Raw genomic sequence first — 25166 nt, 5'->3', positions numbered from 1 at the left:
TTATTGCCTATTTTACTTTTTTTGGCTTAACTGAATATATACGGTAATGTTGTTATTTTTTCCATTTCTCTATTACAGACTGTCTGCAAGAGTTCCATTGATAGCAAGAGTGGGTAAAAAAAACTTGCCAAGACCTGTAGCTGAATAGTCGAAGTCTCCTTTAACCTCCTACCATCTCAATCACCAGCTATTTGTCTGTTTTATCAATTGATAATAGAGTATGATTTTGTGATTTGGCTCCATTCACAAAAAAAAAAAAAACACATCGAAATACATCAGAGAACTTTAAAATGTGATTAAATAGAAAGTATAAGTGGGATGATACCAAGTTGCTGTGGCTGATAGATTTGGCTGATATGTCCTGTTAGGGTTTATTCAGAGGAAGTTGAAATATTTGTGACTTTGAAATTTAAAAAAAGAAGTGATAAAAAAAGTGAAATTGTGCAAAATTTGAAAGCTGTGATGGATATACCAAAAAATAGCTCATAAAAAAGGGATGAGTTCATCAATATAGTGCCAGATAGATAGTGAAATATTGCAGAAAGTGAAATTGCAGAAATACTGCAGGATTTATTGGGATATTATCTAGTAATAGTTCAAGAGACTGGTTTAAATAGAAAAGTGAAGTGAATTTGACAACCAGTTTACATTGTGAGTGTATATAAATAAAATAAGATGGAAAAATTTCCACAGAATATGAATAGGGAGGCTTTTCATATGCACTTGTGTTTTATATAAAAGTGTTTTTTTAAATAATTTCTGTGGATTGATGAATCAGAATCAGAATTCTGGAGGCTAATCAATTTGTTGATTATTTTTTTATCTTTAGAAAAACTCATCTGAGTAGATACTAGAGAGTAGATTTTAGGAAGTATTTGCTCAAGCAAAAGGATAAATGTGAGAATTATGCGTTACCACGGAAGCCATGGATATAATCCCTGAGGAGTGGGGCGGTATACATCTTCAGCCAAATTGGTATAATGGTAAGTCAGCACCATAAAATATGATATGTTTTATTATTATAGCAATTCTGTCTATTGAATATAATATGATGAAATTTGATTTTATGGGGGATCTTGGTATAATAAAGGTGCAGATATAAATCAAGAAAACCATATTGTGGCTGATTTAATGAAAGCAATCCCAAAATTTGTGCTATTATTGAATAGCATAATGAGAAAGAATATTTTTAAGTTTATGATTTGTGGGTGTATACATATAAGTAATTTGTTGTTGGTATGTTGATGTTTCAGAGAAAAATGAAAAGCAAAATCATCATCATTAAGTAAAGTAAGAATAAAAGCAAGCGATAGCATAAGTAATTAAAATTGTGATAATTGCACTTTCTATCTTCTGTTCAACTTTCTTTTTTTCCCCAATCAGTTCTGTATGAGTTATCAATCTAGTTTCAACTCTTATGGAAAGATAAATAGATAGGTCTATTGACATAGAAGAAATAGTTAAATAAAACATTCATTTTCTTGATAAAAAAAAATTGCTAGTCGACACAACTTCATATATTAATTTTGTGTTATAACAGTAAAAACTTGAAATTTATAAACTTAGTTATGTTTTGACTTTGGCTGTGAATAATGTGCCATTAAATGCTCCAGTGCCACCCTATGCTTAACAAGTTTCTTGCTTGCTGTACTAGGTAATAAAGCATTTAAGGTTCGAACTTTGGATTTGTGAGTTTAAGCCCTGGAAGTGGGACAAAATAACTTTAGAAACAAATTGATTGTAACAATTTAATTGGTGACTATATATTTGATATGGCATTCCTCTCCAATGGTGTTGCAACTGATTTCTGTGGAGAAGTTGATAGTTACTTGTGGAGAAAGGTTAACACAGTGATACAGAATCTAGAAACACTCATTAGGTTACACTTACCATTGGTGTTGACTGCTATTAAAATAAGCTAAACCAAACTTAACAGACAAATATAACTTTTTTTTCTTTTCTTTTTTTAAACTAGCTCACTAGCTTACTAGGTCAGTTTATGTATATATGGTAAAATTTGAGATTTTATTATCTTACACTTAAGTGTTTTATCTGTGCTGGAACAGTGTCATCTTACATTAAGAATTGAGATTTTTTTGGGCAAACAATAGTAGAAAATAAAAACACCTGCATAAAAATGTGTACAGTACAAGATTATTTTGATAACTTCAGCATTTTTTGAAGTTTTTTGTAATATGATATAGCTATAAAATTAAGTTTTCTGCGCAGGTACTGGCAATTTCTTTCATCTGGAAAATTGCCTGTGTACAAGGATTCAAAATGGACTGATTTTTAGGGCCAAATTGGGAAATTTGCCTAAATTCAACCCTATTCCTGTTTATACCCCCCTCCCCCTATTTCTGAAGATTTTTTTGTCAAGATCATCATTCTTTTAAGTTTGAAATGATATTGAAATGATAAATTAATAGTGTTGTATCCAAATTTAATATATAATGGTCAGTCTGTTGTTTCTGTTTCTAAACTTTCCCCTATTAATTCCGTCTGTGTTGCACTTTTCCACTCTCCATAGGCCCTTTGAGTGAAAAAATCATTGAAATGCCTAAACTATTTTCTAGTTCAGATAAACTTTTGACAGTTACTGTTTCAAAAATAAGCATAACAAGTTTTGACTTAAAGATCCTGTAACTCGATTTTTTATGTATGATGCTCAATTGAAGATTTATCAATATTGTAAGTTCCTAAAAGATATTACCAAATGTACATTACAAAGTTCCAGCTAGGATAGGATATTCGTTAAAAGCTGCCATGATTGTCAGTATTAATTAAGAGCTTCTTTTTAAAAAAAAATAATATGAAAGCATAGCATTGCCAAAGTTAATTTTAATTTATTTAATATAACAATATCATGTACAGAAAATCACTGAAATATGAAAAATTACTAAGAAATGGAAAGCGGGATATTGATTGTCTGTTTTCCTTTCTTTTCTTCTATTTCTTTTTTAAAAAGAAGACAACCTTCCAGACAGTTCTCATATTTGTCTGCATAATGTGTCAAGTTAGCAAGACTTTTTATCAGTAATATCATAGGTCAATTTCTTTGTATCACAGCCATTTATATAAATAGTGTTATTTTATTATTACTTAGATAGTCAGAAGATGGGTTGCTTTAAATACCAATAGGAAAAAAACAAACTTAACTGCTAAATTGTGCTTAAACCAGGGTTTTTTTTCCAGGATTTTGGGAACATGACCCATATACCCATGGAATTGGGAATTTCAGTGATGTTTTGTTAAAAAATGGAAAAAAATGCATGACTGAAATTTTGCAGTGATTAAGGCCAACATTTTTTTATTAAATGTTTTACGGGACATTTTTTTTAAAAATTGGGTCGGGGGGGATAAATAAAAATAAAAATAAAATTCAATTTTTTGATCAGTCGACCACAAAATAAAAATAAAATGACAAATGAGGTGAACATTTTTTATTTTCGAACATTTTTTTCTAACACTCCAAAAACAGATTTTTTATCCATAAAATCAATGATTTAATAGTTTTGAAATATTTTTGACATAATTTTTAACAAAATAATTGGAAACAAGAGCTGTCCGTAAGACAGCGCGCTCGACTTTTTTATTGCTTGCCAATAAAAAAAGTTTTTGCAGTAAAAGGCAATACAAGAATCTCTGTATTTTTAAAGTGAACAATGGCCATGAGCATTAAGATATTTAGTGAAGAATTATTTTACTGAATTGTGTGATACCCTTGAACACTGCTTGCCTATAATACAAAACATTGACAGTTAAGGGCCATAATTCAAATAAAATCTTTGACAGAATTACCTTCTCCTGGACATGTTTGGGAATCATGATTGTAAACAAGTATTCCAACTTTCAATTAATATCTCAAACAGTTCAGTCAAAAAGTGGACTGGTACTAAAAACTTAACCAAGATTGTAAGTCGATAAAAAGGCCTTAATTTTTAAACAAATCCTTGACAGAGTTACCTTCTCTTGCGTACAGATGGGGGTAATGATGTGAAATAGCATTAAAAGTTTCAAAGCAATATCTCAAAGGGTTAAGGCAATAAGTGGATTTTACCCATATTCAATGTATTTTCTAAGTCAAAAAGGGGCATAATTCTGTCAAAAACCTTGACAGAGTTATGTCCTCTTGTCTGTTGATGAAGGTCGTGATGGTAAACAAGTATGGTCAGTTTCAAAGCAATACCTCCAATGGTTTTTGAAATAAAGTGAGGTGGTACAAAAAACTTAACCAAGCTCAATACACTTTCTAAGTCAAAAAAGGGCCATAATTCTGTCAAAAACCTTGACAGAGTTTATGTACTCTTGTCTGTAGATGGAGGTTATGATGGTGAACAAGTATGGTAAGTTTCAAAGCCATACTTGTAATACTTCTGAAATAAAGTGGGGTGGTACGAAAAACTTAACCAAGGTGTGACGCCAACGCCGACGCCGACGCCAACGCCGACGCCGGGGCGAGTAGGATAGCTCCCCTTTTCATAGAAAAGTCGAGCTAAAAAATGTTTTAAGTCACTTTTGCTTTTGTTTTATGTAAATATTTAATGCTGATCTAGAATTTGTATTAGTTTGTCTTTTCGCATTTAGGGCAAACATGCCACACAACTCCATATTCATTGTTTAGTCTCTTCATTTCAAGAGTATCCAAACAAGGTTGTATTGCCACTCTCAAGCTTTACAATACTGAAGCAAGCTTGCAACCTGATTATAGTGATAGAACAACCAACCTATTATAAGCTTACTGATAGTTTCCTCATGGTAATCCAAATTAAGTTCCTGACAGGATTCTTATCAACAACATCACACAGGGGAGAGTGATTTGAGGTCAGAAACCTTAACCATTCACAGAGGTACAAACATAATATTGTACAATGTCAGTTTCACAAGGTAAATTAATCAACAACTTTAAATTATCTTTAAGAGAGTAAGTTATGTATGTGCAAAAAAGTTTGCAGTTTCTGAAAATTATTCATAGTTCAAAATGATTAGTAAAATGAAAGTCATTGACAGTAAATAGAAAATCAAATGGCATACATTGTTACAAAATCAGGGTTTTCTGTAGAGAATTTATTACAGGCAATTTTTTACAGAAATGTCAAAGAGGACTTCTGCTCATAAATCTTACATTGAAAAAAAGGCCAATTTTCTCAATATTGATCTAGTAAAAAACACATAACTACTGGCCTTTAGTCTACTGTCATGATATAATATAAACTTAATAAATGTTATAGATGACTGTGTTCAATTATAAACAAGCCTTGTATTTCAACAAGACAACAACAAAAAAATCTGTCCACCAAAGAACTTTCAGGAATTTATTATTTTGGTATTATAAATTAATCAATTGTTTTCAAAGATTCATAATAAAGATTTTTTATTATTAATTTACTAACAATAAATGTTAGATTCTACAATGTAAGTAGAACTCGTACGAGTTGAATTTCGATTACTCAATTTTCTCGATATGTCAAAGTAAAATGCAAGTCCAGATTTTCCCCTTATATTTTTTTTATAAAAACCTATACATGAGTCTAAATTTTAATGTTTCAAAGTTTTCTCATGTTCCGTGGTAAATCGAGTAAATATTTCATTCTGACACCTTAGTCGATCAACGACTTTGATCCCGTGCCCATTTAATTTTTTACAACTGTTCTGAAAGTGTAGATGATTCAAATCAACTTATGCAATGTATGTTACTTCCCAGTCGTGCTTTCTAACAGCTTTGCAGGCTATCATGTGTGATAAAATGCTCTAATATTTATTCCTCAAATTGCCATAGTTGTATTGAAAGCGAACTTTTATGACCCCGCGACTTTTCATGACCCGGTGTCGCGTGATATTCACACGGGTTAATTTATTACAAGCTTGTTAAGTTATTGCCCTTCCCTTTTGTTACGCCTTTTGTAACATTCTTGTAAACATCAAAGGGATTAACTTGTCATTTGTTTTAAGCAAATTCCTTTGCTTTACGAAGATTCTACAGTTAAGTACCGAGTAACTTTTAATTTTGACAGAAGTGGGTAAGAGAGGTCGGCGGACAAAATGAAAATAAAAGTTCTTAAATGAACTTTTATTTTTATTTGATTTTCTCTAAAAATACGGTCGGCGGTCCCGTAAAACATTTTATAAAAAAATGTTGGCCTAAATGGATGCAAACAATGACTGTCTAGGATGGCATCTTCAAATATTTAAGGACTATTACATTAAAGAAGCCCTTATTTTCAAAGTTTTTAGAACTTTTTATTCAGTATTTTTATTTTGTAACTTTCAATTGGGAATATTTTCCTGTGGATTGGGAAAATAATAAACTATTTTCGATTGGGGATTTGACCCAATAATGGCTATAAAATAAGCCAAAAAAATCCCTGGTAATCCTTTACCTGCTTGAACTGACATTGGTTAGCCTTTCTTACAAGTATGGAGCCAGGCCAGCTTTAAACTCTTTGAATTGACTGTTTCTGAGATTCAAAACTGAGCAAATTCATTTAACATCTAAAAAAGAGCCCCTTTAACATTTTAATACCTATTTTGATGAATCTGGATTGAATTTATAGCTGCTTTCTAATCTGCTTATATAGTAACACCAGCACCTTTCTTCTATGTATGTTGTGAGTAATAACCCTGCAGATTTTTAGCTTGGCTATTCAAAGTGGGGCAATGCCAATCTTGCTCAGATACCAGAGCATTGACTTTATAACATTGTGTTTGGGTTTTGCATTTTGCATTCTGACAAAGCTCTATATCATTTGGCAGCTTTTGCTCAGTCTTCTTTTAGTTAAAACAGCTAACAATTTAAAATTCAGAAACATAGATTCAGTTTGTTGTTAGATTTAATGGGGGCACAAAGCACAAAATGTCCTTGGCAAGATTGCAGGAAATTGCCATGGGACAAATCAATCCTGCATTAGGAATTTTTTCCTGCAGATATTTAAAGTAAAATTGATATCTTTTAAAGCGTTGAATAATGTACTTCATGGGAATTGAATGCACATTAAAACACTATCATTATTTCAACTGTGTAATATGTTAACTGCTTTTAAACCAGACTTCTAGATTGATGCAGCATGATTATGCCGTTGGTAAAAATATCATGGAAAGGTAATCCATGGGTCACTGGTTCAATCCACGGATGACAATTGATCATGGACATTGTGTCTTATGATCATTTTGTCTCTCACTGCTGAGTTAAAAATCATGCAGGATTAAGCCATTCTGATTTTTTATATCATTTCTTTAATAATATTCTATAATACATTTTTTGTTGACCAACTAAACAACAGGATCACCATTGTTACGGCTTCTTCTTTTTATTGCTAAGTAACAACATAGAATGCACTTAACATCTGTTAATGAAGGGGAAAACAAGCCAATACTTTGATATTTGCCAGATACCTCTACCATCCTAATGCAATAGACTTAGTCTTCTTTATAGATCTATAGAAAGAATAAAATAGTTTACTGTAGGTATTGAAGAGAATCAGCATTTCTATATTTGCTCCACATTTTTTTGTAACAATAACTTGTAAAAAGGCTTTTCTATTGATATCGCTATGGGTGCATATTTCTACTAAGCTCTATATAAGTTAATGGTAGGAAAAGGTATTTTTATGCTAATTTATTTAATTCAACAGTTTTTAGCTCCACTTAACGATTTGTCATGATAGAGATGGCAGTGACATTGCTGTTGGTTAAGTTTCCTTTTCCGGTTATTTACTTAATTACTAACACTGCTGTTACATTGAAATTCAAATATGAATGCACCTTGATGAGTTCCACCTGCAAATCTAATTTTCAGGTCTATGAAGTCAATGGTCAAGGTCATCAGGACTTATTAGATAAAAACATTACACTGGCAATTAAAATAAAGTTCTTGAAAGACCAAAGGAACTTTAAAACTTCAGTTTATAAGGTCAAGGTTATAATGATCTTTGTCATTTTAAGTTTTTTATATTGACAATAACTTCCAATTTGAAATGTGAGTTTTGCCTGTAATGTCCATTTCAGGGTCAAAGGTCAAGGTCAATGAATTCAGGGTCAATTCAAATTATCACCTTATTGTTAACTACCCACCACTGAGAAAATTGGAGTGTGCTGCTTCTCTGACAGATTTTGCATTTAAATGGGGAAAAAAGCAGGTCTTCCTTTTAAATGTAAGATGTAAAATTGTTATATGATAGATAGATCGATTAATTTGATTTAATACAACTTTAAAAGTAAAAGTGAAAAATTTATTAATGTTGATCCTTTGAGTTGGTACATAAATATATATTGCATAATCATTATATCATATCTAAGATTGATTGATCATCTTGTATTGATATCAATGATTGATCATTAATTGATCATTTAAATATGTAATGACCTTGAATATGTTATATAAATTTATTACTTGTGATTCATAAACATATAACATATATTTTAATGATTTTATAATTGTCAATTTGTAATCAGTATTTTGTTTATCCTAGGTAAAGTCAATTTCTAGATCTGTATATAAACCACACTCACATAAGACAACAATTCATTGAATATCCAGTCCTCCGGCCAATCCGGTATGTTGAGTGACCATATAGAAGTGGTCTTGATATTCATCATAAGAGTCAAGCTTTTGCTTTTTATTCATTTACAGGTCCAAAAATTAATAAAACAATTTTCCTTTGATTTAGTATCAATGAAATATTTAAAATAGTCTTTGCTTTTATTCTTTCGCTCATATTTGTCTAGTTTTTGATGACTGTTTTATTTCTCTGTGTTATTTGCTTTTACTTCTTGCATTATATAGCCCAAAATTTTGAGGCACTTTTTGCTTTTACATATTGTCCTATACTGGTCCTAAACTACTTTGTTGAAGTGCTTTTTGCTTTTACAGGTCCTGTACTAGTTTATTGAAGTGCTTTTGCTTTTACAGTTTTACCAATATTTGTCCTGTATTAGAATATTTAAGCACTTTTTGTTTTTACAGTTTTACCAATATTTGTCCTGTATTAGAATATTTAAGCACTTTTTGCTTTAACAGTTTTACAAATATTTGTCCTATATAAGAATATTGAAGCACTTTTTGCTTTACAATTTTACAAAGATTGGTCCTGTACTAGTATATATTAACAATATTGGTCCTGTATTAAGTGATCCTGCACTAGTATACTGAATCAAATTTTGCTTTAACAGTTTTACAAATATTGGTATCGCACTAGCATATTCAAGCAATTTTTGCTTTTATAATTTTACCAATATTTGTCCTGTACTTGAAGCACTTTTGCTTTTACAATCTTACTAATATTGGTCCCGTTTTAGTATATAGAAGCACTCTGGCTTTTACAGATTGACCAATATTGGTCCTGTACTAGTATATTGTTACGCCTTTTGCTTTTACAATCTTACTAATATTGGTCCCGTTTTAGTATATTGAAGCACTTTTTGCTTTTACAGATTGACCAATATTGGTCCTGTACTAGTATATTGTAACACCTTTTGCTTTTACAATCTTACCAATATTGGTCCCGTTTTAGTATATTGAAGCACTCAAGCTTTTATAGATTGACCAATATTGGTCCTGTACTAGTATATTGTTACGCCTTTTGCTTTTACAATCTTACTAATATTGGTCCCGTTTTAGTATATTGAAGCACTTTTTGCTTTTACTTTCAGTGTTTACGCTTACACTAAGCATGCATCCTTTGATGAACACCTGTGTACATATTGTGTAAACCTCTTCCAGTGCTGTGTAAATATTGTGTAGCTATGTATCACAATTCACACGCTCGAACCTGGGACCGTCGTAAAAGTAGGTGGCTAGCATGTTTTATAGTATGCTTTACAGCTTTACATATTGATTTCAATTTTATCTTGCAGTGTGCTTTAACCCTTGCCATGCTAAATATCTTAAATGGACTTGTCCATCCTTCTATTTTGACAAAACTATCTATAAATTTTAGGGAAAATTTGTCAATAAGTACTTATAAGCCCATTATGCCCCAGAAATGCTTTTATTATTTTTTTTTCTTGGTGTCCTATAAAGTTTCCAAAATGATATTCATTGGTCAATTACCTAAACCATCATTTGCATCTTTTGCTTTTTGGAAATAAGTACAGTTATAGTGATTTTGTATAGAAGTCAAAATACTAATTTGTTTACATTTTGTTACCTTTAAGACAAATAATTTCACATTCAGCTTTACATTCTTTTGCTAATAAGCATCTAACATGCATTAAAACTTTTATTTTAAAGGTTACAATTCTCATGTTTGCCCTTTTCTAATGTAGGAAAAGGTTATTCATTTCTGAGGCATAATGTGCCAATAGCAAACTGTGCAGACAATGATGATAAATCATATAACATGGAAGTGCTGGCTGATCTTGGTCTGCCAGTCTGGTCACATGGATAGCAGCAGGGTAAGGGTTAAAGAGCACCTGTGATTTCATCTTACATAGGGGGTATTGCTGTAGGTTGTATAATTATGTTACATATTATATTTCCTTGTGATTATAATTGATATTTGTTGTTTTAGATATTAGAATTATATTCATAGTTTAGATATTTAGATGCTGATATTGAAATAGGAATTGGCAGAGGTGGAATTACATTATAGTTTCATGCAGACTTGTATGGAATTTAATACCTGTTTATATTGTATTAGTTTTTATAAAAATATTGATAAATACTTTGAAGATATTTGCTGAGAAATTAATTTGATAAGAAGTTTATTTGAAAATAAAGCTATACTTTCTTTCACATAAGATAATCCTACTCCCCCTGATGGCATAAATTTAAGTTTTTGATTAAAAGTTTTTCATTATAAGTATTTCTTAGTAAGATTGTCAACATTAAGTCCAATTACTTGCATAATTTTATACATGTAGTTTGTTTTGTTTGTGGGCTCTTTAAAAGAGACATTTCACTCAAAACATCAGAGATATCTTTGTAGAGGTCATGATTGCAAGTCACTGGTCAATACCCAGAACTCTACACATTGGTTAGTACTGAATTGTTCCCCTTTGTGAAATTAGATAATCTTTGCATGGTCCAACACTAAGAATAGATTTAGCAGTGCACTGTCTTTTGACATCTCTTTTGATTATTAAAGTAATTGATAGAATATTGTGCTTGGACAATGACATTCAGACAGGGAAGTTTTAGAGATACAACAAGGAGCTCATGAAAATGGATGGTGAAATGTGACATGGATGGGCAAATGTATTGAAAAGCTGTGAGATACTGTAGATGACATGGGGAGATGTAAAGCATACAATGGAAACCAAAGATGTGGACAGAGGGGCGGAAGATGAAGTGGGAAGTGCAGAAGGCAACAAGGCAGATGCACAAAAGGTAAGGCTTATTTATATATTAGTCTATATACATTTTTATATCTACTGATATGTACATGTTTTTATTTAAAGACATGATGATCTTGCTATCTCTTGAGTAGATTTTACATATGGACTATAAGAGTTAGTACAATTGCAGTGTCACATATGTTTGACCATGGACAAACCCATTTCTATGCTGTTTAGCAGAGTTTTGCTGCAATTGTCTTGTTTGGTATGTTTCCAATGACACTAAAATTATGGAGCTTGTTATTTTTCTGTGGTTTCATATATACTGGAACAGTCTTGTTATGAGGGTTTTATCTGTGGTTTCATATATATTAGAACAATGTTGTTTTCTGTGGTTTCATATATTTTAGAACAAGGTTATTCTCTGTGGTTTCATATATATTGGAACAGGGTTGTTGTTTGTGGTTTCATATATATTGGAACAGGGTTGCTGTTTGTGGTTTCATATATATTCATAATTGGAATAGGGTTGTTGTCTGTTGTTTCATATATATTGGAACAGGGTTGTTGTTTGTGGTTTCATATATATTGGAACAGGGTTGTTGTCTGTGGTGGACAGGGTTGTTGTTTGTGGTTTCATATATATTGGAACAGGGTTGTTGTTTGTGGTTTCATATATATTGGAACAGGGTTGTTGTCTGTGGTTTCATCTATATTGGAACAGGGTTGTTGTTTGTGGTTTCATATATATTGGAACAGGGTTGCTCTCTGTGATTTCATGTATATTGGAACACTCAACAGGGTTGTTGTCTTAGGTTTCATATATTTCACTTACAGTAGGTAGACCATACTGATTTTAGTTTATGAGCAAGGTTTCGCAGATTTAGGAAAAATTATACCAACAAACATTTATTAGAATTTTCCGGCTATGTACTTGTGGCAGATAGACAAAGGGCTCTTGTTGCTGCCATAAAATGTACTTGGTAAACTTAATTATTGCTGTGTTTAAATTAAAAGTAGCTTTTAAGTTTTGAAATTTTCTTGTTACAGGTGCAATGACTTTAAAAAGAGAACATATGCAATGATGGCATCTTGAATTGTTTATCTTTGAAATAAAATCATTGTAAGAAGTTCAGAACTCTTGTCAACCTTCCATTGATGTTGACAACGCTGTTCACTTGACTTAGATTGCATAACAGGTTCATTTGTTTGGTCTACATAGGGGATATTTTCTGTCAGAATAAATTAAAACAATTTGTGAAGTATCTGGGTACTTAACGATATTGCAAGTCATGGTTTCATACACAATATGTGGCATTGTGCACGGTGAATATGGGACGGTTTGTCCTGCATACTTAACAATCATAAAATATTTTGGTTTTAGGTGTTTTGAGATGTATTTTCTATGTACTTTTTTTTTGACAAAGATTGAAGATTAAAGTTAAACTGTAGACATCAAAAGTCTAAAGTATCAAAGTCCCATATCTGTGCTTTGTAATGCATTTTATATTACAGTTACATGATATATGTTATTGTTGTAAATAGTTAAAAAAAGATGACAGCAAGTCATGCTTATACTTAGTTTTAGTCTCATGACCGTGGAACCTGTTATAATTCAAGCAACAAAAAAAAAACAACAACAACAAAAAAATGCAAATTCAGATGTGTGAAAAAGAGGATAGTTTTGAAATGTCAAAATTTCACAATGTGAACATTTTTGGACATTTTTAGAATTGTTTGTCATTTTGATTGAAAGTTCACACCTGTGCTGTCAAATTTGATTCTCATGTTATTTGATTAATAAATTTAATGATGATTGATGAAATATAATATTCAACACTATTTGCTAGATTTTTTTTTATGATTTAGATCATGATTTTTTTATGGTCTACACTACCAGAAAAATTTCTGGCTGTCAGAAGTCAATAGAATATTAATCAAGAAGTTTTCTTGGCAGAAGAGTAAATTTGATTATTTTGTTTTGCTCATAATCCTGCTTCTGCTCAAGTGTTTCTGGACTATGTGATGATTATTTATGTTGCGGAACAAGACACAGTATTTGTTGTTTTTGTTATGCTCTGTCATTTTCTTGAGTAAATATTTTGTAATGTGAAGAAGAGTGGTGATAAATTTCTGACATACCTGGATGTGTGAGCTGCCCTTGATCTCTTGCCAACCTTGTCATTTATGTATCCTCAATTGTTTGTAATTGATACACCATGTTGTACTTGTTTTTTCTTTCTTGTCCTTTCTGTACCTTTGAGTGGGTTTTCATTAAGGATCAGCCTCAAACAGTAGGTGAAAAATAACAGAATGATTAATGATTTGAAAAGAAGCTAAGTCTTGCATTGATTTATGCTAGTATTACTTTGTCATAGAAGTTTAAACTGTGTTTCAATGGAATAGAAAATGAAGAATATATTGTATCAGCTGTAACAGTCACCTTGCTTTTTGTGTGTGATTGGTGTCCCCTGTCTTGCATTAAGGTTAAGGGATTTTAATTTTAAAGTGAGTACATGCTCTAACTACATTCCATACTAATTTGGCCTGCACTGCCCAGAGTTTTACCTGGCCTCGACTGTTATAAACCATTTTTCTGAGGTCTGTCAAATCTCAAGATTTTCATTGGTCAGTATACATGCCTAGCCAGATTCTGACCCAATCAAATACCTGAGATCGGAGCTTTCTTTTTAAAACTGCACAGAGTTTGGCCTGTACTGCACAGAACACTCCAAAATTCTGAAATGAGAGGCACCAATCATCCTGGACTGTGCAGTGATTGACCTTGACTACAGAGCCTGGCTTGGGCTGTACAGTGTCTCTCCTATGTTACATGATGTAGATTCATTTTCAAGCAGGCTTGTTTAAAGAAATTAGCAACTTGAAACTCAACTTAATGGAAGAAATAAATCACCAGGGTGAAGTCATCTATAGTTATTGACAATGAGATATGTCTGTAGCATTATTTATTTTGTACAAGTCATTGGATATGTCTTCTAGAAATATTTCTGCTTTGTCATCTAATGTTCTAAAATAGCTTTGCATAGCCATAAACTTTACAATAATTATATATGTTTGTTTAAAAGAGAATCATCTCCCAACATGAACAGTATGATATGTAATTTTGTAGCTTATATCATAGTATACGTAGTGGAATGACATCTCTGAATAAAGTTAATTTAAGGTAGTCTTATTGTAATGCTTTCATTTCCCAAAATTTCTAACATCGGCCTATATCTTAGCAAATCGGCTATTTCCAGAATTTTTTTTTTCAGAATCTTGGCATAAAATCACTCATTCTTCATAGCTATGTACTAAATTCAAGTTTAAAACGGTTTAAAATTACTGAATACAGAAGATTGTGAAAAATAAAAGTTCTGGAATGGCCGATTTATTATGGTATTGGATTATGTTAGAATTTTTATTGGCGGGGGGGGGGGGGGAAGCATTGCAGTAAGACTACCTTCACTACAAATAAACCCATCATTTATAGTTAGCTCAAAGGTAGAGCGTTTGGTTTAATTCCCAGATGGTGCAGGTCACTTTTGTTGTGATTGATCATGAAATCCTTTCTACAGTCATTCAACTGTATTGTACAGAAGTTATAAGTTGAACTTAGTTCTTTGTCAACAACCACTGGTAAACTGCTTGACAGTCTGCCTAGGAATAATGGGGTGGCAGAACTATGCTCTGGTAAATTCAGTGTGGACTTACTCCCTTGTGATCAGAGGGGTAAGCAACAAACACCACCACCCATCATTTATAGATGGAGGCATCAGTTGCTTGGTGGTTAAGGTCGCTGATTTTAATACTTATCAATCAAAGGTTGCTGACTCAAATTATATCACTTGCCCCTCACCATTGTTGGTTTGATTTCCTCTGTAACTTTGGATTCCACCATGTGTAAAAGTTATCCAGTTACCATACAAATAGTGCTCGATGGTACCTAACACCATCATTGATCTATCTTCTGTCTGTTGATTATATATGGCGGAATAAGTGTGAATAATTATGTGTGAAAACATAAATGATATCCTTGCATCAGAATGACTAAATTTTAATGCATCTTGGATTGTATATGCAATATTGAACACAGTAAGCAGTAATTTGGGTGGGCTAATCTTAAATGGCCATCATAACATTTCTGCATTGTGACTGAAATACTTTTCTAGATATTTAATCTCGAATAAAGAAGGTGGTGACATGAAGAATTTATTGCAGGGCAAATTTTGTTGAGTTTTATTTTTTACTTTTCCAACATGTTTATTAATAATCAAAATGCTAAGTTGAGAAACACCTTGTGTGGTATGAGGTAGGCACTTTATAAAATATTAAAGTATAAATTGTCATGTGAGAAACATAGATAGGGTTTATGGTTCACAATATTTCTTCTTCGTTTTTCATCTTCTTAAAAAAATAAAGAGAAAAAAGGGCAATTACAGTGTGCATATTTTAAAGTAAGATGATTAATATGACAAGAATCGAATGTATCACGTTTTTGTTAAAGGTTGATTTTTTTGGGGCCAAAAAAATAAGAGATGATTTTTATGTTCATTTTAGTACTGCTAGAGATGCATTTATGTAATAAAAGGCATTAATAATTGTCATTTTGTAAAATATACTTAAAGAAATAGGTATTTAGCTTCAAATTGATATCTTTATAATAACTTTGGCAAATGACAGTTTCTATTGCAATCATTGGTGAAATATTTGTGTCAGAGATACTAGAGCATGATGGATCTTCTGTAGTGTTATTTAGGCTTGCTTTATAAATTTTTTATGATGGCAAAAGTCCAGAATTGCAGAGCACTTCAATTAAGGGACTGTGTAATAAGCTTGAAATGCGAACTGCATAAAACTTCACTTAACCTTTGATATTCAGATTATGAGTCAGAAAATTACAGTCAAGGCTCAAGATAATTCTTTGTATCTTTCCTAATTGTCTTATTTAATTAATGTGAGGAGTTCTTGTTAGTCTGGAGTGTTTCAAGTGCCTTGTTTCTTGCATGTTCTCTTTTTTAAGTACACTGAGTACATTCCATAAATGATAAACAACTATTATGCCTGTTGTAAGAGTTGCCTTTCTTTAAAATGAAATCTATTTGGGGCTTACTAAGCTTGTAAGGGTTGTCTTTCTTTGTTTCTTCCAAAGGCATATCAAACTTGCAAGATTTATCTTTCTTGGATATATATTTCTTGCTGATGTATATGTATAACAGAGTTGTCTTATCTTGCATTGAAAATTTAAAGCATACAGGGGTTGTCTGTCTTGGATAATGTATATTCCAAAGATGTTAATATATCTATCTATAAAAAAGCATTTACCAGTAATTGGGATGGGAGCCATGACTTTAAATATGTAATTTGCGTTTACCTTTTTTTCAGCAATTTAATTTATGCTTAATGTCATGTCTGAAAATTTCTTTACAACTTTTCATATATTTTTTATTGCACGGCATACAAAACTGCACTTTGAAGATGATATATGCAATTATGTAAATTAGTGAAGCAGAATGCATGTAGAGTCTGCACATTTTATTGATGAAGTTTGCAATTAACAATTTATCAACTTGATCTCATTATACAGTGTAAACAGGGGTGGCATTCATTGACATTTGAGCCGTGTCACGACAAAACCAACATAATGGGTTTGCGACCAGCATGGATCCAGACCAGCCTGCGCATCCGCGCAGTCTTATCAGGATCCATGCTGTTCGCTTTCAGTTACTCTACTTGTTAAGGGTTTGTAAGCGAACAGCATGGATCCTGACCAGACTGCGCGGATGCGCAGGCTGGTCTGGATCCATGCTGGTCGCAAACCCATTATGTTGGTTTTGTCGTGACACGGCTCATTTTAAGATGTGAAATATTATACTATGTTATAATTGATGGCTGGGGAGAAAACTGCAGGGCTATTTTTTTTGGTGTGATTATGTAACATAGGGTATTGTACTGAAAGCAGGTTGGTGAAACAATAATTAAAAAACAAATTTTTTCCCTTTGTGGCTGAGGGGCCGTCTTTAAGGGTTAAGGTGTCAGAATTACCGTCACCGTTTATCTCTGCATGATCTTAAGAGTTGACTAAATGGGTTTGAATTACTGAACTCTATGCATATCTTAGCTCCAGCAGGTAAGGCGTTTTTTCCCCCTTGTGGTGTTGCTTTAGTTTGTTACACTAGAGGTTTCAGTGCCATTGACCTAAATTGTGTTGGTGCACCTTAACTGATATTAAAAAAGAAACTGATATTATAAAATGTTGGAAATATACCATTTGATAGCAGGGGAAAATCAAACTTTTTCAAAGTTATATTCTGAAAGATCTTTCTCTATGATCACATTGTCAATTTAAATATTGTTGTCTATGCTGTCACTTTCATTATTTATGAAATTGAGAATGTTTGAAGTACAAAATAAAATTATTTTCTTTATCCCAGTTAATTCAATTTTTCATGGTATGAGCAATTTATGGTTTTATACATATTTATAACTACAATCTTATGAATATAATTAATTCATTCATAATTGAAAGATGATGATGCCTTTGCAAAAATCCTGCTCAATATAGGGATTTGTGGTCCTCTAGGGTACAAACACAAAATGTTCTTGATCACTTAGAGAAAGATATGATTGAAACATTTGTGGTTATAAAGTTCATTTATAGTAATCAATAGTTTTATCAATCTTTGATAGCAATACATTGCAGTGCATGGCAGTGAAGAACAATAAAGTTTAGTATAGTCATAGATTCTGCAACCACTACATGGTCAATAGGTGTAAAAAGGAGATAAAAAATTATATTCAAAACACACATTTAACCAATTTATTGTTACTTTCTATTTTCTGTGAAAATAACTGACAAGGAATAAGGTTCACAACTTTGTAACAATACTGTTAAGGGCCTTTTCTAGCTAAATTGGGAAAAGGCCAATGGGCATAATTTAGGAAAAAAATATTTGGCATTTTGGTAAATTCAGGAAATTTAAACACTACTTTGCACATGATTTTTTAGGTTTTTAGAATGTATATGATCATAAAACCTGTCAATTCTTCTGAATAACAAGCTCAAAACATTTTCAAAACTTTTCTTAGAAGTTGAAATAGTTTGATTTTTTGGGCTGTTGTTGGAATTTTTTTAATTGGGAGGAAAAAAAGAGGCTATTTTTGGTTGGGAAAGGAGTTAAATATCGCCCATGGTAATAGAGTATGACCTGCTGCTTTGAGAACAAGTTATAATAGTATTGCAGTATGATAATCATGGGAAGCTACTGTTGTAATCTTAACCACAACTTCCACAACATTATTTTCTGTTTACCTCCCTTGAATGATTTTCTACTGAATTTTGGTATTTTTGAAATTGATTAAAGTTATTTGTAATTTGATTTAATTTTCTTGCAGGGTTTTATTAAATAGAAGAAAAAGTTAACTCAATCTAATATCACTAATTAGATCTTAATGGAGCAGTTATTAAGAAATCTACACCATGCTCTGGATGTTGAAAAGTTTTATTGTGTTTCTCAATGGAGACAGTTTTAATTTGACATGCTTGCTTTTGATGTGAGTTTATATAAATATATAGTGACAGATCTGCTGATGGGACACATTCCAGACTCAAGGGTTTTCTTAAATCATTTATTTCACATCTTTGAGACGCTGCCAAATTGGGACGATTTCAAATTTTCTCTCCTTTGTAAGGCATAAAATTTCATATACAGCCTTTTTATCAGTGTAGAAGTTATAAAATTGAAAATGAGCTCAGTGTTTGTATACTTTAAAATTTTAACATCACATTCCTTCCCACCCTGATTGCATTGTTAACATGAATAGATTTGAAAGGTTTGAGAAAGAAAAAAACAACATATTCTGTATGTCATGACTAATTGTTATATAATATAACATTTTTTTGATTCTTAATGATTTTCTGATGACACAATATATTCTTGAATATAGTTACAAGTTGTCAATGCCATAATTATCATTATAAATGTCATGATATATTCTAAATGTCTCTGCCATGATATATTCTGAATGACATGTTTTCTTAATGTCTCTGTCCTGATAAATTCTGAATGTCATGATATATTATCAATGTTTCTAACATGATATATTCTGAATGTCATGATGTATTCTAAATGTCTCTGTCCTGATAAATTCTGAATGTCATGATATATTATCAATGTTTCTAACATGATATATTCTGAATGTCATGATGTATTCTAAATGTCTCTGTCCTGATAAATTCTGAATGTCATGATATATTATCAATGTTTCTAACATGATATATTCTGAATGTCATGATGTATTCTAAATGTTGCTGTCATGATATATTTTGCATGACATGATATATTCTAAATGTCATGATAAATTCTAATTGTCATGATAAATTCTAAATGTCATGATATATTATGAATGTCATGAATATCTTTTAAATGTTATGATATATTCTGAATGTCATGTGATGTCATGATAATTATGTTCTTAATGTTATGATTTGTGCTTTAAGCAATGATTCTTAATGTCATAATAAATTCTTAATGTCATGGGGTCTTATTATTGTTTTATGATGCTAGTATTCTTTATATCATGTTGCTTTCTTAATGTCATGATTCTTAATGTCATTCTTAAAGCCCATTGTAACAACTGTATATTAAGCCTCTGCTTGATATGGTGGCTGATTTCTGCCATTTCATGTCTTCACCCCTCAAAAGTCGAAGGCAAAGACACGAAGACACGAAAATATGCTCACTTATCTTGTCTTCACCTTCGACTTTTGAGGGCGAAGACACAATATATTTTAGGTAAAATATCGATATTTTGATAGACGAAGACTCAAGATCTTTTTTCTGTCTTTGCCTATCAAATTATGGTTATTTCACCCAAAATATGTTGTGTCTTCATTGCAGCATCTTTTGAGCATTTTGAGCGACGCCCTCAAAAGTCGAAGGCAAGGCATATAAATGTGACTTCACCTTCGACTTTTGAGGGGTGAAGACTCTAAAAGACAGAAATCAGCCACCATAGCTTGAGAATGAGCTTAGCTCTTTCACACATGTCTGTAGTAAATCATGAACCAAGTTTACCACTGTGACACCATTATATTATAAATGATGGAAGCTGTGGCCCCTTTTTGATACCTAATCATACCACAAACACATTTAGTAGATTATTAGTGATACCAGATATCCATACTTTATGATGAATGTGACAGCTATTAGATATGTGGGATACTTTATAATTGGCATAATAAATTTTGACCCCTATGTCCCCTTACACCATGTGGATTGTATTTACAGTAAACTGTCAATTCATCAAAATATTGGTGCTTCGAATGTTATATATTGAGTAAAGAAGTGGATTGAGGAAGGGAAATGTATTGGTTACAATTAGAATTCTCAAAGAATTTTAGACTAAATTACTGAGTCTCATAAATATGCTCCCAATTATAAGGTGGGAAGCATACTGTAATGGGATGATTCTTCTGTTTGTCTGTATATATATATATATATATATATATATGTATATATTCCGTTTTACTTGTACTGAGAAGGAATAGTATGTGGTTTATGTAACTTGGTACAGGCTTTGCCCATGGCCTGAAGATGACACCAATATTAGAAGAAGTTGATACATTATTAGTAAGTTTTTTGCCAAGACTTGTGACTGATTTTTGTCCAGACTGTTTTCCATATCCAAATTCATACAAGTTCCTTGCTCCATTTAATAAATGACTTCAGTTTCTTGAAGCAACTGGGTCACGTGACTTAAAACCCCTTTTGCTTTGTAATTGGGATGAAAATTGTTGTATTTACAGTCATATGTTTATGGTTGTACCTCATTTATAAGCAGTAGTTGCCCTCAAAGTAACATCTTTGTTGTTGTGTTTAACACCATAAAAGTAACTTAGGATCTTTATTTTATGAACCTATAAACTGTTTCCTAGCTTGCATTAAAATCATTTTCCAGATGAGAATGGCAAAAATGCTATATTATGTTTTTCCTTTCTGTGGACATCTTCTCTCTGAGGTCAGGTATTTCAATTAAGAGGTTGAATCATGACCATTAAAAACCATTAAAACCTTGTATAAATGAAATGTTCACAGATTCTTTGTCAGATAATGGCCACAAAAAAAGAAGACTTTGAATCTGAGCATCAATAAATCTTTGAATCTTTGGTGATTTCACGCTTAGAAAATGAATGCAGCTTTGTAACTTTGAATGACACTAAAAAAATAACAAAATATGAGATCAAGGTTTTTACAACAACACTGTGGTATACTCTATTGGTAAGTTTTTTTTCTGATGTGGTTTTTATGGGTGATATAATCATGGCAAAGTGGAAAAGTGGAAGTGATTGTGATCTCGATAATGATGTTTTAATTGTACAAGTTTTTTAATGATGCTGTAAAGCACAAAGAGATGACTGATTCCAAGCTTGATGAGGTGAAAAAAGAGGATGTTTTCTCCTGTAAATCATAATAATAATAGTCCATGGAGTTGTCAGGACTTCAGTGTTTTTTACCTCCATTTTACAAAGAAACTGCTGTGTTAAATTGGTGTTGGTTAAGTTTTCATGTATACAGTATTTATTTACTTCAGTACTATAATAGTTTCCTATCCAGCACTTGGCCATTATATACTGCCGTGGGTTCAAATCCCACCAGGGAATTTGGGTTCATATCATGTGACAGTAAGCTATGCAGCTTGCTTACAGAAAGGCACAATGTTTTATCTCAGGGTCTATTTGGGCCAAGGGTCATCTCAGAGATCCTCCTCCACCAAATAAGCTGGAACTTTACTGTATTGGTGCGACTTTAAACCCAACCAAAAAAAAAAAAGCACTGAGAAATGTGAAGCAAGCTTGTTAATTGTCATTTTTAATCAAAAAGCACAAGAAGATGCTTGTGTAGAATGTTGGATTAGTCATATATTTTACTCAGGTGCTGGGAGAGGAGGTCTAGAGAAACCTCCCAACTCTTTTTAATTTCAACCATGTGAATTCTGTACTGTTTAATAAAATGTAAACATTGTGAAAATATCAGCTATTATATCAGCATTTATTGAGTTGACCTGTATTATGTTATCTTTTCTTAAATTTTGTAATTGAAAAAAAAAATCTTTATAAATTGCATGTCATGTCAGCTGATTTCCGGTGTGTCGTGGCCTTTTGCTATAAAAAAGATTGTGAGGTATTTGTACCTTGGGGGTGCTTAAATAGAAATAACTATTGTGGCGTTTTGTAACCTCGGAGCCCTAAAAAGAAATTGTGGTGGTACGCTAGATGTCAACACGTATCTTATCAACATCTTTATAATGTAATGATACGTGTACTTTAATTTTCAAGGGTTCAATGACGATTGTCAAAAAAAAATCAAATTGGCACTTAATTAGTGCGTATTGTGTGGTACAGGGTCATTTTTACACTATCAGCAAAATAAACCAAAGGTCTTTTCATTTTACAAAGGGACAAATTGATCAAACTGAAAAAGATGAAACGAGACTTTTTCATACAGTCGGGCATGCTCGATTAGATTAAAAACACATTTGAATCAGTTTTTCAGATGGAGTTGACTGAAAAAAGCGTGCCTAATCACGGAAATTACCGTTTTCGATACTCATAAAGTTTGATAATATGATAATCGAATAGCATAAATCAGTTTGAATCGCAACTGTCCCCATTTATAGAGGATTTAATGCCATTCAAAGTTTGCTCAACAAAGATACCATTTAATACCCTGTAGCTACAATAAACAGGAAATTGTCCAGTTATCGGGGATAGTTTGAAAGTATTAATGTGACATGTGTTTTTGTAAAGGTACCGTTCAGTTAAATTCCATCACCATATCAGGTCATGATATCACCTATTGTGTGTTATGTTAATGTATCTAATGACTGGGGATTGAAGATGTATTTTTTTTATACAGTTCTGATTTCAGATTATTTTTGGAATGTCACATTATGTGTGAAACTGAAACTAAGGAAAGAAAGATATTTATGAAATGAAGATGATATATTCAGAATGACAAAGTTCGATTGTTTAAATATTTCTTTCTTCCTTTTTCTTGGTATAAACATGTACATTACTATCAAGAGAGTATTCAGTATTCATTTCTATTGTACATGTATGTGGTGACAGTAGAGTACCTTTTTCAGTCAGATTTGATTTCAATTCATGATAAATTCTGATAGCTTATATGATGTATCTAACAAGAGCAATGCCTCCCATGGGTTAAGTCCTTCTAAATTTTATAGGAATTATATGATGTACCTAACAAGAGCAATGCCTCCCATGGGTTAAGTCCTTCTAAATTTTATAGGAGTAAACCAATTATTGCACTAAGGCGACAAAGTTTTTATAGTTATATAATTACATCACCTTATACAGGAAATAGAGATATTATTATTTTCTTTGAAGTTTCTTTCTTAGAAGTGCACCCAAAGTTTAGTGTTTAGATATTTTCAATCTTGTGAAACTGAAACTGAGGAAAACAAACTTAAAAGAGGAGGATGATAAAGATGACTTGTCATTCCATGTCATTTGACCGCTAGCATAAGATTGTGAATGAATTTTGATGTCTTTTCTTTCTATATGAGTAATGATAATTTCAAAGAAACTTTGATTTAGATTGATGTGTTTGATTGGGTTTTACATCTCACCGACACAGTATACTGGTCATATAGTGACAATTTTTAGCTTTTTACTGGTGGAGGAAGACCACTGATGTTCCGTAACCTAACTGGATAGCTTCCTCAACAGTTACTCTGATTTAGTTAAATTATAACAGTGCAGTAAGTAAATTAAATGTAATTATTGATTAAGTGTTTTTATAGGTTATTGTAGTTATCCTGACAGTTTTACCGAAACTGAAATATCATTGTACCGATATTACAATATTTTTTAGCATAATGCCCTCTCTTTTAAAATGTGCCGATGCAATTTTTATGTATCCATAGGTGTACATGTGAATCATGGTGAAACAATGAGTATTACTTGTAAATTAGCTTTGATAATAATTGATGATAAAAGATCAAATTCGTCTTAAAATATAGAACAAATTTTCTAAATATTGTTTTCAATATCAATAATGTTTACACTTATAAAGTTTAAAATTAGTCCATGCTTTAATTTCCTTACACATTGATAGAGTATGACATCAGAAAGCTTTAAGTCAATAAAGATAACTGAATGTACATGAAAAAAATGATATGATAATTTTTTTGTATAAACAAACGTACAGTCCGCAATGAAGTGTTTAAACAAGATTACGTTCAATAAAAATTTCCTTCAACATTTATTATAAATTACCGATTTTGTAACCAGACCCGTTATGGCTGTGGCATGTTTTGACGTAAAATGTGGTTTTGTAAATAAAAATATACCGATTACTATGATTATATTTGAAAACTTATTTGTATGCCACTTATTTTGAATTTTGTATGTATTGTTTATTATATTTTAGTTATTTTTAGGATAATTATGTTCAAATTAACAGTGATAAATTACCATTTTGCACTAGAATTAATTATGTTTGGCTTACCAAAAGTTGCATTTAAAAGAAAAGAAAAAAAACGAGTCAAATAATTTTTATTTTTGTACTTAAATGGCCTTTTATAAATTAATGTTCTTGAAACTTAATTTGGAAATTGCAATCAAATATGTCTGCCTGCTTAGCTCAATAAGGAGAGCATCCGATATCGGTAATTCAGCAGTCGCTGGTCAGATCTTCAGGCAAGATATGATTTCTCTATGATTAATCCTAATGGTCATTTGTCTCTAACCACTGATTAGAAATCATGTGTTTTTATTATCAGTCAGTCACTTGCAGAGAAATTGTTTAATATTGGTTACTTATCCAGGAAAGCTCAGGTTTGTTGGATCCACCATGGTGATATAACCA

General features: G+C 31.8%; 1 long non-coding RNA gene across 4 annotated transcripts in view; it reads left to right on the top strand.

The window, feature by feature from the left end:
- Nucleotides 1-9911, top strand: part of LOC132753495 (uncharacterized) — a 51580-nt gene extending 41669 nt beyond the window's left edge. For 2 of the 4 annotated variants that reach the window (XR_009628966.1, XR_009628965.1), the window contains exons 5-6: nucleotides 79-983; nucleotides 9649-9911. This is a non-coding gene — a long non-coding RNA (uncharacterized LOC132753495). The remainder of the gene's footprint in view (nucleotides 1-78; nucleotides 984-9648) is intronic. The other 2 variants (XR_009628968.1, XR_009628967.1) reach the window with 1 other exon arrangement.
- The last annotated feature ends 15255 nt before the right edge of the window (nucleotides 9912-25166 follow it).

The sequence above is a fragment of the Ruditapes philippinarum genome, unplaced genomic scaffold (assembly GCF_026571515.1).
Source record: "Ruditapes philippinarum isolate M1 unplaced genomic scaffold, ASM2657151v2 ctg3015_1_1_1_1, whole genome shotgun sequence".
NCBI classification, from domain to species: Eukaryota; Metazoa; Mollusca; class Bivalvia; order Venerida; family Veneridae; genus Ruditapes; species Ruditapes philippinarum.
The sequence above is the reverse complement of the archived record's forward strand: the minus strand, read 5'-3'. Positions and strand labels throughout refer to the sequence as shown.